Consider the following 18,981-nt stretch of genomic DNA (forward strand, 5'->3'; position numbering starts at 1 on the left):
AAAAGTGACAACTCTCAATTGCTGCATGTAACGGAGGCCTGGCATCACATTGGCGCCCAGCCCCCAGAACACTTGCATTTTCTGGCGACGGACGGCACACAGGGATCAGGGGAAACTGATGGCTTCATATAAAAATGTCTTTGTAAACCCCTCTAAGCCCTTTGTAGTGTGGTGGTTCTTCTGCTCACCTGGCAGGAGCATAATTTTTGTTAAATATTAAGGAGCTGTTTGTTGAAATAATGTTGTCATGGTAACTGGGTGGGGGGAGGGGTGCTGAAATAGTCTGGTGCTGCCCGAATTACAGCATATTAATCAAGTGCGTGGTGCTATTTAATGAGTTTCCCTGTATGCCTCCCCATAACAATGAACGCAGAGGACCCAAGGACTTGGGGTTGTGTCTTTGTCACTCTTAAAGACGTGTTCTCTTGGGGCACCTGGGTGGCTCAATCGGTTAAGCATCTGACTTCAGCTCAGGTCATGATCCTATGGTTTGTGGGTTCGAGCCCCGTATTGGGCTCTGTGCTGACAGCTCAGAGACTGGAGCCTGCTTTGGATTCTGTATGTCTCTCTCTCTGCTCCTCCCCCTCTCATGCTCGGTCTCTCTCAAAAATAAACATTAAAATTTGTTTTTTAAAAAGGCATGTTCTCTCACCCATTCCTGGTGCTGTGCTGTGTTTGCTGGATAGACGGATGGATGGACAGATGAATGCCAGAACCAAAATTTTAAATGGTTCTCATGAGAGCTGTTTCTGACCACTCTCCCACTTTACAGTGGGAAGGAATTTTGCAGAGAGTTGGGGAAAGCCTGAGAAGGGGGAAGGCACAGCCAATGATTCCCTTGCCTGAAAAAATCAATGGAAACAACAGGGAGGCAAGGCAGGCGAGTGCAGACTCGGACTGCCTGGTTCAAATCCCCATTCCATCTCCTCCCACGGTGTCACTCGTGAGCGAGTGGCCTGCTCTCCCAAGTGGCTTGTCCCCCATGGGTGTACCTGGCTGGTGAGGGGACGACAGGTGACACTCTTACCCAGAGTAGGTGCCCCATCACATACTGACCACCACCCCTGTGTTCCCACCCCCACCCGGAGGGGAAAGCCCCAAGGGGGCCCCATGGTGCTTTCACGGTCTAAAGGTCTAACTGGACCATGACCATACAGCACAGGATCCAAACCCAGGTCTGGTCGACTCAACTGCCTTGTTCTTTCTGAGGTTGGCAAACTTTTTCTGTAAAGGGCCAGATAGTAAATATTTTAGGCTTGCTGGGTCACATGCACTCTCTGTTGCGTGCGTGTGTGTGTGTGTGTGTGTGTGTGTGTGTATTTAAAATCCTTTAAAAATATAAAACCATTCTTAGCTCACAGGCTGCTCAGAGATAGGCATAGTTGGCTGATCCTTGCCATGCTGTCTTATGAGGAAACAGGAAAAAAGGAAAGCAAAGTTAAAGGAGATGTATACATGGCTTTTTCTCCCACTAAAAGTGGGTTGAAGCTACACATAAAAAAGAAAAACTTGGGTCCGGCAATTTTACTTTAAAAATCAGGGGCGCCTGGGTGGCTCAGTCGGTTGGGCGGCCGACGTCGGCTCAGGTCACGATCTCGCGGTCCGTGAGTTCGAGCCCCGCGTCGGGCTCTGGGCTGACAGCTCAGAGCCTGGAGCCTGCTGTGTCTCCCTCTCTCTCTGCCCCTCCCCTGTTCATGCTCTGTCTCTCTCTGTCTCAAAAATGAATAAAACGTTAAAAAAAAATAATAATAATAAAAATCAAAATAAAACCAGCCCTGGTGATTTCTTGGGAGTCCTGCAAGGCTCGTTTTCTGGTTTACGAAGGGAGGCATGGAAAAGTGGGGTGACCGGGGCCAAGGTCACACGGCTAGTGAAGGACAGAGCTGGCACATAAACCCTAGGGGGTCTGGTGCCAGAGAACTTCACCACCACTCCATCCATCTGCCTCCACTCTGTTTTCTGTTATTCCAACACTCCCGACATCTTCCACCAACTGACCTGGTAAAGAGCCAGACTCTGGGGTCTGGCAGACCTGTGATCCAGCCCCAACTCTACTGTCACTGAGTGTGTCACTTTGGAAGTGACTCATTTTTTGGTGCCTCAGTTTCCTTGATGGTAAAATGGGGGTTATTTGCTGTACCCTGCCTCTGGGTGGTTAGTTTAGCAAATGGCCTTGGTCATGGCAAATATTGCCTAAATATTACAACACTAATGACAATAGCTGTGGCAGGCAGAAAAACAGCCCCCAGACACGCCCAGGCCCTAATCGCCAGAGCCTGTGAATGTTACTTTAAATGGCAAAGAGGAATTAAGGTGGCTAATCAGCCGACCTTAAAATAAAGGGAGTATCCTGGATTATCTGTGTCGGCACAATGTAATCACAAGAGTCGTTAGAGATTGAAAAGAGATGCGGAAAAGTCAGCTTCAGAGTAATGCAGCAGGAGGGAAACTCAACTGGCCATTGCTGGCTTTGAAGATGGGAGAACCATGAACTAAGGAATTAGGGAAGCTTCTAGCAGCTGGAAAAGGCAAGCCATGGATTCTCTACTAGAGTCTCCAAAAAGGAATGCATCTTGTTGCCACCCCGATGTTAGCTCAGCGAGACCCATTTCAGACTTCTGACCTCGAGAACAGTGTGAGTGGTTTCAGGCACGAAGAGCGATTGGAACCAGGGAACAGATACCCTGTTGGCCATACAAAGGAGAAGCCTCATCAGCTGAGAGCTCACTTAAAGCAAAGATAGCATCCTGCCCGGGCTGGTGGGTGAGCCAGCCTCCCCTGTACGCTCACTGATGCTGCTCAAACAGCAATCCTTGGCTTAGGCATGGACACGTGACCCGAACCCCTCAACCGCAGGGCATCTGCTAGGATGGCCACCAAAGCAAAGCTCTCTTTCTGTGGGGGTTGCCGAGAGAAGCTGCTGGATCTTTGGGGGGAAAACTTGCCTGAGCGAAGCCCACACAAGAAATCTGAGTCTAGAGACAGAGAGAAGCGATGCCTGCTGACATTGTTTAGATCCAGCTGGGCTCAGGGCCAGAGCAGCTCAGACTTTTCAATTACATGAACTGCTTTTTTGTTTTTTATACTTCCGTCAATTTGAATTAGATCTCTAAGCTTGTAACCAAAAGTCTGACTAATATAATTGAATATCCACTTGAGCCTTGTTACCTCCTAGTTCCAGGTGTTATCATTTCCTTGGCCAATAAACTGTGGGCTCTGAAATAACACGGAACAGGGTTCAGGGCAGGGCACCAGGGCAAGTGTTAGATGGACAGAAGGGGAAGGTGGGAGGCCATCTCTCCTGTTCAACTCAGATACAGAGTCTACTGCTGCTGGAGGAAGGAGCAGAGGACCCCTCACGTGCTGAGTGGGAGTGTGGTTTGAACCCGCACCTGGATTATGCAGAACTGCCCGCCTTTTATGGGGTCTTCATGTCCAGTCGGGCAGGACTGAGTGCATTTCATATTAGCGGCACCTGGGACAGCGGTAGCTCCGTTTCCCGACTGAGTTGTTTTTTCCGGTCTTGCCTCTTTTTTTTTATTTATTTATTTATTTATTTTTTTTTAACGTTTATTGATTTTTGGGACAGAGAGAGACAGAGCATGAACGGGGGAGGGGCAGAGAGAGAGGGAGACACAGAATCGGAAACAGGCTCCAGGCTCCGAGCCATCAGCCCAGAGCCTGACGCGGGGCTCGAACTCCCGGACCGCGAGATCGTGACCTGGCTGAAGTCGGACGCTTAACCGACTGCGCCACCCAGGCGCCCCCCGGTCTTGCCTCTTAAATGTGGATAGTGTCCCCGGGTTCTGCCCCCTGCTCTGAGCAGTCCCTGAGAGAGAATGCAATCACCCCATGGCCTTGCCTTGCTCCTCCGTCAGCTGTCTGCCCATCTCACTCCTTCCCAGTAGGCCTGAGGGACGTGGCACATGCCCTTTGGGAATGGTGACAGTCACCCACGTTGATTTTTCACAGGACAGCAGGCGGGGGGCGGGGGTGTGGTGGTGAGGCCACAGCTGGGGAGGGTGATGCAATTTGTAAAGAACCCAGTTGACGGCCTTCTCTTCCTCCCCCAGGACCACCCCTGTCAGGTTGACAACCACTGACCTCTGGGTGGAGGACTCCGGAATGACTCCCTCCTGTCCTGGGCTCGCTTATGCCCATGTTGGACATCCCCAATAGGATGAGGACACGAATACTAGTACTATAAGTTAATATCAAGACCACTGCTACTGTAAGGCAAGGTTGCCCCTACTAAGCACTCTCTGTCAGCATAGCTCCTAACGCCACATGTCCTGACCGAACAGCCTCTCAGGCAGCTAATAACTATGTAATCCCCATTATACAGACGAAGACACTGAAGCTCTGGAAAAGGAAATGACCCCTCCAGGGTCACACGGCTAGTAAATGGTGGAGTTGGGATTTGGATTCATGCCACGTGGACTCCCGAGACCACGTGCCTGGCCACTTGCTCTACGCTGCCCACCCCTGTCCCTGGGCGTCCCCCAAGTGCGTCAGCTACTACCTTCCCAGCGCCTTCTGTACCACCTGGCACATTTTCTCTATCTGTTCACTACCACGCTCAGCAGGATCTCCCTCAGATTCCCAAGCCAGGAGTGTAGGGCTCCCTCTGGACTCCTCTGTCCCCACTTTCTGTGTTCAAGACCAGTCGATGCTTTCTCTGACCTAGTACGCTGGGGGCAACTCCCCTCGCTTCGCCTCTGCCGTGACTGTCTGTCACAGTCACACCTTCTCTCCAGGGCCATCTCTCTGCAGCTGCCTCCAACTGCGTCTTGCCTTTGATCTGTCTTACCCGCAACCTACTCCCTGCACCGTGACCACGTCGTGCATCACATCACCTGCTTGGTCTCCAACTTCCGACAGCTGTGTATTGCTTCCTGCGGAGTCCAATCCTGACCATGGCGTTTGAGGATCTCCAGGCTTTGACTCATCCAAGCTTGCCCATCTCAACTGCCTCGTGCTCCTCCCTCAGGCTCCACCTGCTCCAGCAACGCCGGACTTCTGGCATCCTCCAAATGTCCCAGGTGTCCTCTCCCTCTGCATCTCTGCCCATGATTCCACAGCCACCTATCTGCAGAAATTCTCCCCCTCCCTCAGGCTCTAGCTGAAAGCCTCCTGAACCCACAGGCAGAAGGAAGGATGTTGTTTCTGTGGGCCGAAACTTAAAATCTTGCTGGTGTCAATCAGGCTATCACATGACACACTGATTTCTGCATTTCTTACTGATTTTGATTTATTCACTCTGTGCCAGTCCCTGTTCTAAGCACATACCATAAACTCAGGAGTCCTAACTACCCTGTGAGCTGGCCCATTTTACAGATGAAGAAACTGATGCACACAGAAGTTGAATAACTTGGCCAACACTGGGGTCAGTGAGGGTGGAGCTGGGATGCTAACCCAGCCAGTCCAGCTCCAGAGCGCATGGTCTTAATGACCCTGTGGCACTGCCTCACACTGGGTGGTGGGGCCATAAGGTCCATGGGGATTCAAAGAGGGGACAGGGGCCTCAGAGGAAGCTGCAGGACTTGCTGAGTTTCAAGTGCTAAGGAGACATCCCTGGCTGCCCGGACCTCCAGGTGACAGCTCCTCAGGAGAGCCTATGCTGGCTGTCCCCCCTCCCCCCCAACCACAAGGCCTCCCCTCTGCTCCAAGCACTCTCAGCCCCATCCTCAGGAGCGAGAAGACGAGGCTGGACAAGGATGAGGACAGGGACCCACAGCACAGTCATCACACAGGGAGTGGAGGCTCAGGGGAAAGAAGGGGAGGGAGGGTAAGGGGTCCATGCCCCTCCTCCCCTGCCCGTGGGGCAGTGGGCAGGCTGCTGGCCAGGCCTTCTGCTGGGGCAGGGAAGATGAGGCTTCTGGCAGGGGAGCAGGGCACGGGCTGCAGAGCGGTTCTGTTCCAGTCCAAGGAGAAGCACGAGGCTGTCCACACCGGGGCCGGAGAAGGCGGGACAGATGCTCCAGGCACCAGAACAAAGGGCACGCGCTTGTCCAGTGCCCCCTTAGAACCTCTGCTCTCAGCCAACAACCCAGGAGTCCTGACCTGCTCCCCTGGGCCTCCCAGGCCTGTTCCCCCACCCTGGGCTCCTGTGACTGGGGAGTATTGCCCCTCCGGCCACGTGGGTTCCTCTCCCTGCCTCTCATAGATTCAATTGGTCTTGATTTCTTTAAGTGAGAACTTCTTTCTCCTGAAGATTCTCAGGGACTAAGGCCCAAACTGGAGTTCCATTTCCAATTTCCTACCCATTTTTAACAAGTAGATCCCCTCTTTGACACGCTCACACTCCAATTCACTTGGTATCAATTCGGCATTTTTCCACCTTTGCTGGCCCGACTCTCCCTATGGAGGGAGCGGTATTTGGGTGTTGACACCTGCTGAGTTAAAGGGAAGACAGGGACACGGTCTAGTCATCGTCTAGGGAGACCTGCAACCACAGCCTTCACGCACGTGCCCGTCGGGACCCTTGGAGCATCAGCTCCTACACCCAGACGACCGAGAGCAACTCCAGTTGAAGGTTTAAGCAGACTTTCCCGTTGAAAAATCATTGGAAATAAAAAGGAAGAGGCTCTGAAAAACAGGAGTCATTTGAAAAGTATGATACTATTTAAAAAAAATCTATCTGTAACAGCATTTTCTCGAACATATTGTAAGAAGAAAGCTATGCTTTCAGGGGACTATAGATAGGAGGTGGTACAGGGGAGAAGAAATAGCATTTTTTGACCAGCTTTTGTGTGCACGATCGCCTGCTAGGTCTCTTCTGCGTTTTTATCTCATTTACTCTCCCAAACAGCCCTATGGGGTGTATTATTTCCCCATTTTACAGATCGGGAAGCTCAGGGAAAATCTAGTTCTGGACTGTTTTGTCTCATCTTGTGCATATAATTCTGGAAAAAACAGCTTATTCCTGGCTAGTGCAGCCAGCTCTAATTCAAATTCTCTGGCAATTTGAAATAGAAGTCAAGCTGCCCATTGAACGGTTTTGTACCTCAAAAACACTCTGCTTTTATCAGAGTTTCTTTTGGTGGTATCCATACTCGGCACACAAACAGAGTAAGTTGTGCCAGAAGTACAGGTCAGCTGCGCTCAGCCCTATTGGTCAGACTTGCGAAGCACAGATCACTGTGGACCAGTTAACTACTTGCGAGTTCATTTCATTCCATTCACTGAAAGGTAACAAAGCTCCTGAATGTAGCAGACACCCAAAGATTAAGACTCTTCACTCACTCGGGTGGGTTCTAAAGTGGGCCAGATTAATGAGGTTTTGCTGTGCTGTGCCTCTCTGATGCAAAACAAGGCTGTTGATATAAAACATGAAGCACGGGGTGGGGTGCGGGGGGGGGGGGTAGTGCAGGCATGCCAAAAACTGCCACAGATGCTACTGTCCTCTGCCTGAGCAGACATCACTAATCCATTGCAGCACACCATTTCTTAGATAGTCCTCAGAATCCTTCTCAATATCCTGCCCCTGGCAGCCAAGACCAGTTGATCAGCGTTGGCAGAAGATGAAATCTGTTTACCATCCCTGACCTAGCCTGGTCACCTCATCTAAATAGAGGTGGCACAGAAGCTGAGAGAAGCTGTGTGACTGATGGAGCTCCCTCTTTGAAGCTGGCCAGGAAAGCCCCTCCTCCCTGTATCCTTCCCACTAAAGGCAGAAGTAAAATTGAGGTCACTTGGCAAAATGTTAGACATCTTTGAAGATCCCCTAGGCACAGGGGCAGTGCTTGTGTGCTAAGTGATTCTGGCTCACTACGGTCCTACTATCCAGCTAGGATCACGGTGTGACAGGCAGGGGAGGCGAAAGGTGGGTCCCTGAGCAAGCCCATCCTGCAGTCCAGGTCTATTACTAACGCCTGATGAATGTTTCAGGCAAATGCAATTTTTTTTAAGGTAAAAGCAACAGCAAAGAGTTTATTGAAAGGGAAAGCAACACTCAAGAAGGGGGTGCCAGCTCTGAGAGGGAGCCACCCCAGGAAGCCTGGGTCTCACCCACTTACTGGGAGGTTAAAGGGAGCCATTGAATGTTCACGGGAGGGATGGGGGATTTTTTCCTTTAATGTTGGAGGAGCTTTGAGGGACTAGTTTTGGTCACTTGATGCATGTGTCCTGGCACTTGCCAGGAGTATACCCCGAATATCGAGTATACTCTGTGCCCTCGAGTACCCCTGGTGGACGGGTTGTTCTCAGTTCTTTAAGGCACTTACGTGCATGTGTGGGTCTCAAAAAAACAAAAACAAAAAACGAAAAAGGAGCCTGGGCATTTTATTCTTTAGTCAGGTCCCTGACTACTTGTAGGCTGAATGTTGCTTAATGCATGACATCCTGTTTTTTATTGTTCCCTCATCCCTATTCTAACCTGCCTTTAACACCATCACCCTGCCTCTCTGCACAGCTGGCTCTCTTTAGGGTCCCTGGCTCCCCACACCTGCATGACTCACACGTGTAGCAGGCACTCCTTTACCCATTTTGGAGATGCCGGACCCTCTCTGCCTGTGGCGCCCGACCCACACCGGAACAAGCCGGATAGCATCCTGGGCCACTGTATCTTGCCTCAGACATGGTTTCAGAGGTGGCCGCTCGAAGGTGCCAGCAGCGCGCCCCCATTGAGCCTGACTGCCAACTCTAGTCTTCGGCAATCAAGGCTGCCTCGGTGTCTCTTACAGGTGTGTACCCACACCAGCCCACAGGGGCCCTCCCTGGAAATGCCCTCCAGACTCTTCTAGGTCTGCTTTCAGGGCAAATATGGGCATTTTGTGGAGTCTGAGGCTTGGAGTTAGGCAGATGCCAGCTATACCCAGTTCAGGCAAGTGCAAATTTTTATCTGGAACCTGCTACAGGTCCTGGTGTAGTGGGTGGTGTCTGCATCGTTCGGAGAACTGGTCTCCCAGTGGAGGCGGCGTCACCAGGGAGGGGACAGGGAACGGGCTTCGGCTGGGAGGCTTGAGATTATGCTACCCAAGCTCCCATCTTTAGTGATTTTCTGTCTGCATCAACAGAATCTTTCTTTTGTACAGTGCTTTTCAAGTTGTTAAGACCATTTCTGCAAAAGAAGAAGGCTTGCACTGGGTTCCCTTTCACTGGGGGACAGGGAGGTCCGGAGATGTTGGACCACTTTCCAGGAGGGCCCCCAACAAGCAATAAATGGCTGAGCTGCCCCTGCCTTTGGAAGGGTGCCAGGACTACAATGGCCCATCAGAGGGAGAGCAGGAAAAATAGAGCCGCCTTGATCACCTCCTCACAGCATCACCGTCTTAGAGAGTGGGCTCAGGGGTAAGATTGCTTCCCTGTCCCCCCACCCTCCAGATGAGCCAGGTCTTCTGACTCCCAGCCCAGAGCTCTCTCCTCTGACTCATGCTGTCCCATCACTGAGCCTGCCCCAACACTGGACACTGTCCTGTCCCAACACTGAACCTTAATTCAGGGTCATGCCCCACATGTAGAACAAAAATAGGGCTCAGGGTTATTGGCACTTACTATGTCCTGGCCTATGGCCCAGCAGCTAGTGGAAGAGGCGAGATTTGAACCTGGGAAGATCGATTCCGGGGGCCCCGCTCCTCTTAACTAGACATCACCTCCCCGGGTGCCTCCTCGTTGTTTTCCCTTTCAGTCATCTGACAATCACTTACTGAGCACCTACTATGTGCCAGCTCCTGTGAATCAAAGAACACAGCCCCTGTCCTCAAAGCCCCACTCCTGTTTGAAGATTTGCCAAGGAAGCATCAAGCCATGGCTCAAAAGCATTGTTCAGCCCTCTGTTCCCATTGCTGGTCTTCAATACCCCCTCTCCACCGCCCCCAGCGCTCAGGACTCAGCTGAACAGACAGCCTATGCACAGCGACTGTCAAACTCAATTCTTATCCATGCTGTCAGTTTCTTAAAGAAAAACCCCATCTCTGGCCTCCCACTGCACCCTGCCCTCAGGGGCCCTTGATAAATATTTACAGCTGCAGCTGACCCAGGCCCAGGGGAAGAAGGCCCAGTGACAAAGCACAAAGGAAGCCTGGGGGCTCATTACTCAGACCTTCCCCTTCACAGTGGGTGTCCCTCTCGCGTACTGTCCCCACCTGGGTCTGGGTGCAATTCTTCTCACGCTAGCTTGAGTCTGGGGTAGTGGTCTTGCCAAAGTGCTCCACCCCCCTTAGGAAGCCACCCTCACTGTCCCCCCACAGCCTGGGGGACTGGGGGGCTCCAGTGTCCCCCATGCCTTCTTTTCGGGTCTGTGTCGCCTGGATCAGAGCTCTAGATGGTATGACTAGCCGGTTAATCTTTCGGTGGTCCTGGCATGGGACAGGAGCCTCTGGCCAAAACCCCCACCACGCTTGGAGAGCCGCCCACCCCATCACGTTCACGACGTGCTGTGATATGTGTGTCTGTCTGGTGGTAGTTCAGGTACAGCATGGGCCGGTGGACAAGTCATAGGAAGAGCTGAGGATCATCTCATCCAGCAACTTCCAAACCGTTTTACAGCAGAACGACACCAAACAGGTAGTGCTGAGAGAGTGCACACTCACAAGCCCCCTCACTCTCCCTAAGTCCGCTACCCCTCACCCTAGAACCCCTGGGGGTTCTAGGTCATCATGGAACAGTCTGTAAAACACTAGTCAAAACCACTCCTTCCTTCAACACCGATGCTTCTGCAACCTGCACTTGAATTCTGCCAGTGACAGGGAACTCACTACTTGTAGTGGACACCTACGTCACCTTTGCATACCTCTTCTGGTAGGAATTTTTCCTTAGGTTGAGCCAACAGCTGCCCACTTTTCTTCAATGACAGCCCTTCATATGTGCAAAGGTGGCTTTCTCACCTCACCTCCTCAGGTCTCCGCAGGGCGATGGGTTACAAACTGGAGGGGACCAGGTAATGTCCTCTCTCTTCTAAGAATACCTCCCTAATCCTGGTTAAAGGCTCCCTGAAAACAATTCCAGGCCCAGGCCCTCAGGATGGTGCATCTGAGCAGAGAAAGGAAGCCCAGCCACCTACACACTCTGTTTGCTTCTAGGGAGGGACTGGCAGGACCCCTCTGAATTGCGAGGGACTCACACCTAGCTTCTCTGTGCCATTTCCAGGTGTATCTGGAGGGAAATGGTTTGAAGCTGCAAAAGTCGGACGCCCTCAGGACAGGCTCCAGGACCGGCCGCCCGCGCCCCCTTCTCATCCCCTTCCCCTTCTTGAAATCCAGCTGAGGTTGCATCCAACACATTGTCACTCACCAGTCCCGGATTGCTTACATCCTGGGAATCTTGGTATGCTTGAACTCCAAGAGCAGCCAGTGTGTCGAGACCTACAAAGAGGAGAAACTCAATGTTAAAAGCCGGGCCGACCACCTGGGTGTCCAACTCTCTTTCCAGGCGGGATGGAGGACTGGGAGACTGGGATGGAGACGGGGGTGGGAGGGGGGCGGGGAGAAAGGAAAGTAAATGATAAGGACAAAGCTGCTCATGAAACCAACCTCAAAACCTCTGGGCTTTGTGGGGATGCTGAGAGGAGAGGGGAAAAACAAAAAGCCCCTCACCCTGGGTGAGTCAGCAGCTTGTTGGGAAGCAGGCCTTTTAGGAGGGGAAACCAAAAGCAGGATCGGATGGGGTGGGGTGGGGAGGTGTCCCGATCCTCACTCCGGCTCTCCTGGAGTCTTTGGTGTCTGCTCCTAGCAGCGGCTGGCCGGCCGTGGTTCCATTTTGATGAAGGTGAGGGGGAAGAGGCCTGGGCACAGGCCTCCAGTCAAAAAGGCACCGCAGTCCTTAAAGCAAAAGCCCCAAATGCGTGTTTATATCCTGGGAGGCTCCTGCCAAGCGAACCCCGTGTGCTTTGAAAATTCCTCTGGAGAGCTGTAGCCGGAGGAATAAGGCGTGTGCCCGGCTCCGAGGCTGCGTTCCCAGCATGGCAAGTTGAGGCCTGAGCTCTAGAGGTTTCTGCAGCCGGCGGAGGCCCACCTGCGGCGCACGTGTGCGCGTGGAGCTGCGTGCTGATGAGCCGTGGAGGCCACTCTCCTCACTCCCCACACCCAGGCTGCCTCTAAAGCAAAACTTGTTTTTTCTTGTTTCCCTACGAATTCAGAGGTGAGCAGAGGTTTCTCTTATCCATCGATGCCTGTTTGCAAGGAAGAACCTTTTGACTGGGGAGAAAAAAGAATCTTCATGGCAATAGTTGCCGTCATATACCTGCTCTGTGTTCTTGTTCTTCAAGAGGGAAGTCGTGTCACCTGGGAGCTGGTGGAGAGAACAGCGTTGCAGACCCCACCCAGCCCTACAGCGTCAGAACCTGCCTCCCAACAAGCTTCTCGGGTGATTTCTGGGCACACTAAAGCCCGCCAGGTTCTCATCCATAATCTCGGAAGGAATAGTAATATCCGTCAATAACCGTGGAAGGAAGGAAGTCATAGCCCATTCTCCAGGTGAGGAAACAGGCTCACGAGGCCACAACTCGCTTACTGCTGGCGACTGGTAGAGCTGAGCCAAGCCCGTGCTCGTGTGATTCCCAAGCCGGTGTTCCTTTCCACCGCGTGATCTCGGGGAAGCAGAATGCGAGGGGGAAGGGATGGGCAGGCCCAGCTGGGTGGGAGGGCTGGGGAAGGGCAGTGGGGGGCCGGGGGATGACCTCAGGCCCCAGAGAGGGAGGGTCCTGGGTGTCCTGGAGAGCCTTCAGAGAGGGAGGCGTTGCATGTTGCACACTGATTTCCTCCTCCTCACTTTTTGTGAGGGCCCACAAAATTTCCCAGTTAAAGGTTCTGGGCCTTCCTCCTGCAGGAGAATTCAAGCTTCTGTGTTAATCCCAGCGATTAATTTATTTGGATTGCAGGGAGTTTGGGGCTCCTGCCCACTGCACTTAGAACTAACCATCCAGTGGAAGAAGGTCCCAGGAGACCAGCCAGCCTTAGTATTCCAGGCACTGACTTGTGGGAGGGACAATACTCTGTGAAGCCCATTTTAGTTTAGAAAGAGCTTTTTATCCATTAACTAATCGCTTAAAAGAACTTGGGAGAGGTACCTGGGTGGCTCAGTCGGTTAAGCGGCCGACTGTGGCTCTGTTCATGATCTCAGAGCTCAAAGGCTCGTGAGTTCGAGCCCCGCTTCGGGCTCTGTGCTGACAGCTCAAAGCTTGGAGCCTGCTTCAGATTCTGTGTCTCTCTTTCTCTCTGCCCCTCCCCTGCTTGCACTCTGTCTCTCTCTCACAAAAATAAACATTAAAAAAAAATTAAAAAAAAAAAAAAAGAACTTGGGAGAGTGTCATCAGTGTTATTTTGCAGTTGAGGAAAAATGAGGCACAGAGAGGTTAAGTGATTTTCCTGAGGTCACACAGCTTGTGGGCAGGCTGGGGTTGAGGTCCTCTGACGGCTCAGCTGCTCCTGATGGGGAAAGAGATCATGTCTGTCACAGGCTTATGATGCTCTCACTTAGTTGTGCCTAACTCCCCATGGCCTTGCTCCACACTTGGCTCACAGAATGGGTTTGCTGAATAGACTCATGGACCAAGAAGAAAATGGTCCACAGCCCACACAAGGTGTGTGACTGTTACCTTTCTCCATGGAAACTGGCCAGCTGGCCTTCTTGGCTTATCAGGTAGTCACATATTACACTATGTATCGTTCCTTCTACTGCACTGGCTTCCATAAAGCAGATGAGCTCACACAGGGTATATAGGGGAAGGATGTCAACAAAATCTGGAGGTGGCAGCAGTTCACAGGCAAACGCTCCCAGTACATGAATGCTTTGCCCCAGTGACACCAGCTGGATGCAAAGCACACCCCCCCCCCCCACCCCCCAGCCCCTGGGGAAGCCTGAGTGAGCAAGGCAAGCCTGGAGGTCTCGCTGTCCAGTCGCCCTACGTGCTCCACACTCCTCCTCTCGGCTCAGCGTGGCCACATGCTGTCTTAGAAGCTCCTGTTGCTCGGGCCTCACGGATCTTTGTGCAAAGGCCAAGGGCTAGACCACCCGTCTCTGCTACCCTGTGGCAACAGCTGCAGCTGTCCTCACCTGGAACTTCTGACAAAGGCGTTGTCCCCTCCTGCCTTCGCAGCCTCAACCCTTCTCTAGCCCCTCCCATCAATCCCCCCTCTTCCTTTTTAAAATATAGTAGTGACTTGGGCCCTAAGTTACTGATTTTTTTTTTTAATTCAAAATCTAGCATGCCCTTTGAACTGTGTTTGTTTCAAATACTAGGATTGAGCTTTATTACAGAGTTGCATGGAGAGTGACGGCTCTGCTGTCCCCCAACTGTCCCCCGAGGTGCTGCGATTTTTGAATTTTCAGTTATCATTACAATCATCCAGCTGAATGTAAGTTGCATTATAGGTACTAGTATCTATATATAATGTACACTATATATAGTTATTGAATATCGAACATGTCAATACTGAATACTGACTACATTAAACGTTTGATTAAGTCTTAAAAAATTTTTTTTTAATGTTTATTCATTTTTTGAGAGGCAGAGAGAAACAGAGCATGAGCGGGGATGGGGCAGAGAGAGAGGGAGACACAGAATCCGAAGCAGGCTCCAGGCTCTGAGCTGTCAGCACAGAGCATGATGTGGGGCTAGAAATCACAAATCGTGAGATCGTGACCTGAGCTGAAGTCAGATTCTTAACTGACTGAGCCACCCAGGCGCCCCTTGGTTAACAGTCTATATTAAGTACCTGATTCTGTGCTAAGCACCAGATAGACATAAAAAAAGAAGACCCAGTCCCTACCTTTAGGAAATTCACAGTATAAAAAAGGAGGAAGATAAAAAATAGACTGACCGTTGAGGGTCCAACTCTTGATTTTGGCTCAGGTCATGATCTCATGGTTCATGAGACAGAACCCCACGTCAGGCTCTGCATGGACATTGCAGAGCCTGCTTGGGATTCTTTGTCTCCTCTCTCTCTGCCCTCACCAACACCACTCCCCACCCCCCCACCCCCGCCAAAATAAAAAATAGACATTTAAAAAATCAATAATGGACTGAGTCTGAGAAAGGACAATGTGACAGAGGTAGTATGGGGTGGGGGAAGAAGCTAATAGATGCCTCATTTGTCTCGGGATAAAGACCACGCTCCTTACCCCAGGGCTTCCAAGGTCCAGATCGGCTCATCTCTCCCTGCCTCGCCTCACTCCAGTGTGTTCTGGGATCCCTGACTGCCAAGCTTCTTGAATCCGTCTACCATCCTTTAGGCAGCCACACGGCTACACTTAGTCTCTTCCTTCAATGCCCTGTCCTCCCCCTTCCCCTAATTAACCCCAACTTACCCTGTAGGACTGAGGGAGGCAACCCATAAAACGCTTAGAATCTTGTCAGCAGGTATGGTAGCTACTATTATTACTGACATTTATCACTCTCCTCCGCTGGCCAGGTGATTCTTTTTTTTTTTTTTTTTTTTTTTTAATTTTTTTTTTCAACGTTTATTTATTTTTGGGACAGAGAGAGACAGAGCATGAACGGGGGGGGGGGGGCAGAGAGACAGGGAGACACAGAATCGGAAACAGGCTCCAGGCTCTGAGCCATCAGCCCAGAGCCTGACGCGGGGCTCGAACTCCCGGACCGCGAGATCGTGACCTGGCTGAAGTCGGACGCTTAACCGACTGCGCCACCCAGGCGCCCCGTGGCCAGGTGATTCTTGAGCAGAGGGAAGCAGAGCAACTTGCAATGGGGCTGCACAGCGAATTATTGCCAGAGCTGGGAGGGGTCTCCGTGAATCAGTCCTGTGTTCCCTGTTTACCCTCGGACCCAGCCTGCGAGACACCTGGTCCTAACCAGCGTGGGGAACAGTGCTGGTCTAGGAGACAGGACTTCTGAGTCTGAGTCTCACACCCTTGTGCTGTGCCTTCACACCGAGGACTCGACTCCTTGGGACCCTGGATTCCTCACCAACCAAGTGGGGTTCTATCAGAACCTCCTCGCTGGGCCGCACCAGGGAACGGACACCTTGGTGCCGAGCACCGTTCCTGCGTGAGGAAAACGGCAGCTCCCGTTAGGAGCATTATAAATGAATTAAAGGACGTTTCGATGTTCTTCAGCCTCGACACATGCACGTATTTCCAGTCTTCCTGGCTCAGGACTCCTTTCACCAGAAAGTGTTGGTCATATGGAGCAAAATCCCAATAAGGAAAAATCTGCCCATGGGATTTTCCCTCCAGCTCCCCTGCTCTTTCCCTTGTGGCCTACTTTAAGCCTCCTGGATTGCTAGACACCTGAAGGAGGAAAGAGGGGGGAAGCTACTTGAACCATTTGTAGGAGAAAAACACCCCCCACCCTCCACGGTCACCCCCACTAACACAATTTATTCCATTCCATTTCTTCATTCAGCAAACATTTAGCAGATGAGTAAGAAACTCCAGGTCTGGTAAGCAGGTCATTATGTCCTGCGGTGATGGCCTCATATTGAGGAGAGGGCAAGGAACCCATGGAATAAAGGGGAGGGGGTGACAGGCTCTGGCTGGGGCCAGTCCAGGCTGGACATGAGACAAAGGTCAAGTACAAAGAAGGTGGGAAGCTACAAGTCACTTCTGAGAAGGCATCAATTTGTAAGCTGGAAGTATAGTTTTAAGTTGCCTGTCTCTGCTCCAGAAAATGTTTCACCTTGATCACCAACAACAGCCTTTAATCCAAAAAGAGCATCACTAGTGAGTGGCTAATGCAACGGCCACCATTTCCTGAGTTCTTGTTCTGTGCCAGGTACTGAGCTGAGTCCTCCAGGGGCCGTCTCTCTCTCTCTCTCTCTCTCTTTCTCTCACGGCAACTCTGAGGAGCATGTATTCATGTACCCATTTTATAGATGGAAACCTGAATCTCAGAGCGATCAAATACACTGCCCCATGTCACAAAGTTGAAAGTCCAGCACTGGGGTTTTGAACTCTGGCCTGACTGGATAGTCCTTCCATTCCCCCCCACCCATACTGGCCTCTTAAACTTTGGCCCCATGGCTGGAGTTGCTGGCAAACTGGGCTACTTCTCCCCCAAGCCCAACCTACTCTTCTACTAAGACCCCCAAGAGTACAGAGAATGCTGAGTTCATAACCTCCCTGTGGTGTGTGGGTGCAGCTTGACGTCTTGAATGAGAACACTGAATTCTGCTCTAGAATTGATCTGTATTTGTTTCCAAATATTTCCTCTTCAAAACTGTTAAGCACAATGAACACTCGAGGAAGACGTGCCCAGCACCGGGCAGGGCACAGTCTGTTTTGCTTACTACTGTCCTCATTCTTCCAACAACGGGCACTATGGACCAGGGCTGGGGAGGTAAGGTGAGCCCTTGCAATGGGGCTGGAGATAAAGACTTCAAAGACATTATTGTGCCAACGAAGCACATGGCAATGGCAGCAAGAGCACCAGGAGAGGCACACGGGAGTATAGCAGAGGGGGGCACATCTGAAAGGCGAAGAGGGGAAGGAAGACGAAAAAGCTGGAGAAGGGTGCGTGTGGAGCCCTGCTGGACACAGATACCAGAAGCGGGCTGGAGTGGCCATAGCCAAGCAGGCCAGAGAAACAGCAAGGGCCAGACTTTTCAGAGCCCTGCAGGCATTTCAAGGAGTCGGGTCCTTATACCTGTGAGTGATGGGATTCTCTATGCCTGCCATACCTGGCACATGGTGGCCCTTAAAAGTAGCTGCCGAATGGACAGTGGAATCCTGTTTACCCCGGGGTCCCCTTCACATCCTCCAGCAATCTGAGAGGCATTGCCTGGGACCCTGCCATCTTTACAAAGGACAACCACAGGGCAATCTGATTTGTGTAGGGAAAAATTGTCCCCGGGAACCTGGCCTGAGCCTCGAGGCTTTGGGGAACCCTGGCTCAGGTGGCTCCTGGCAGATGTTTGGGGATGAATACACCTTTGATTACAGCTCATGTTTCAGAGGGAAAAACACAGCTCCCTGGTGATCAGGATTCTATGAAAATGAGCCCTTGCAAAAGAGAGGAAAGTGAGCTAGAAACACAAGCCCTCTGGGTGGGCGGTGGTTTCTTTATTTAAAATAAACAACAACAGCAAAGAGGATCAGCCTGAATGAGAAGCAGGTTCTTGATAATCCCTAACTGCAGGACTTAAAAGCAAGTGACAGAAGGTGGCTGAAGAGACTGGTCTGCAGGAAGGTTGTACCTGGTTATGACATGCAGACACGATCTCCGAGAACGAGTGTGTCTGCCTCCCTCCCTGGTGGGAAACAGCTCCTATCCAGCTCCTAGGGACATTAACCCTGATAGGGAGACGGAAAGACCCAGTTTAGGATATGGTTTCTAACATTTAAGAGTTCTGTGTCCATAGACAAATGTTTTACCTTCTCCGAGCCTTAGTTTTGTCATCCATATAATGGATATGATGGGGATTAGATGGTATTACGAATATAGGGTGCTGGGGTTTGAACCCATGTGTCTGAATACAATTGTTCCATTTTCTCCAACACTGCCTCTTGAAGTGAAGACCTGTTTCTTCCCCTCCCATCACGGTTATCTGGCACATAATAGGTGCCTAATAAATGCTGGTTCTGCTTCTCCTCTCTTCCCCACCATATTTAGCACAAATCTGGGTGTCCAGGAGGTGCTTAATAAACCCATGCAAATTAGACCTTCCTCTGTGAAACACAGTGGCTGAGAATACAGAAGGAAGGAAAAGGCAGTTAGCTGTGTTTTTTCTCTACTGCATCCTGTTTCAAGCCCTTTATTAAATTCTTAAGTATTACTTGCCTTCAGGGTCAAAATAAAATTTCCACAGATTTCCACTTTGCACTCATAAATGATTCTCGCTAAACTCTTTTTCTTTAAAAAAATTTTTTTTATGTGTGTGTGAGAGAGCATAAATGTACTGACTCATAGCTGGAAAAACTCTCCCTAACACATTCCAAATTTGTGGAGTCACATGAATTGAATAAAAGCGCTTAATGTAGCTGTTAGTCCTAGGCTGGCGAGCAGTTACGCTAGCTTCGGGGCCCCATCCCTCCCTCCCCGCTCCTACTCCAGGGACCTGGGGAGGTTCTACAACGGGTACCAAA

At 51.2% G+C, this 18,981-nt stretch overlaps 1 protein-coding gene across 5 annotated transcripts in view; it reads right to left on the reverse strand.

Annotated features, from left to right (window-relative positions):
* Positions 1-18,981, reverse strand: part of ZHX2 (zinc fingers and homeoboxes 2) — a 164,764-nt gene that overhangs the window by 79,035 nt on the left and 66,748 nt on the right. For 3 of the 5 annotated variants that reach the window (XM_045453785.1, XM_045453788.1, XM_045453787.1), the window contains exon 2: positions 11,233-11,303. The gene's annotated coding sequence lies outside the window, so the exon portion shown is untranslated. Of the gene's footprint in view, positions 1-11,232; positions 11,304-11,534; positions 13,365-18,981 lie in introns of all 5 variants that reach the window. The other 2 variants (XM_045453786.1, XM_045453789.1) reach the window with 1 other exon arrangement.

This window comes from Leopardus geoffroyi, chromosome C3, assembly GCF_018350155.1.
Source record: "Leopardus geoffroyi isolate Oge1 chromosome C3, O.geoffroyi_Oge1_pat1.0, whole genome shotgun sequence".
Lineage (NCBI taxonomy): Eukaryota > Metazoa > Chordata > Mammalia > Carnivora > Felidae > Leopardus > Leopardus geoffroyi.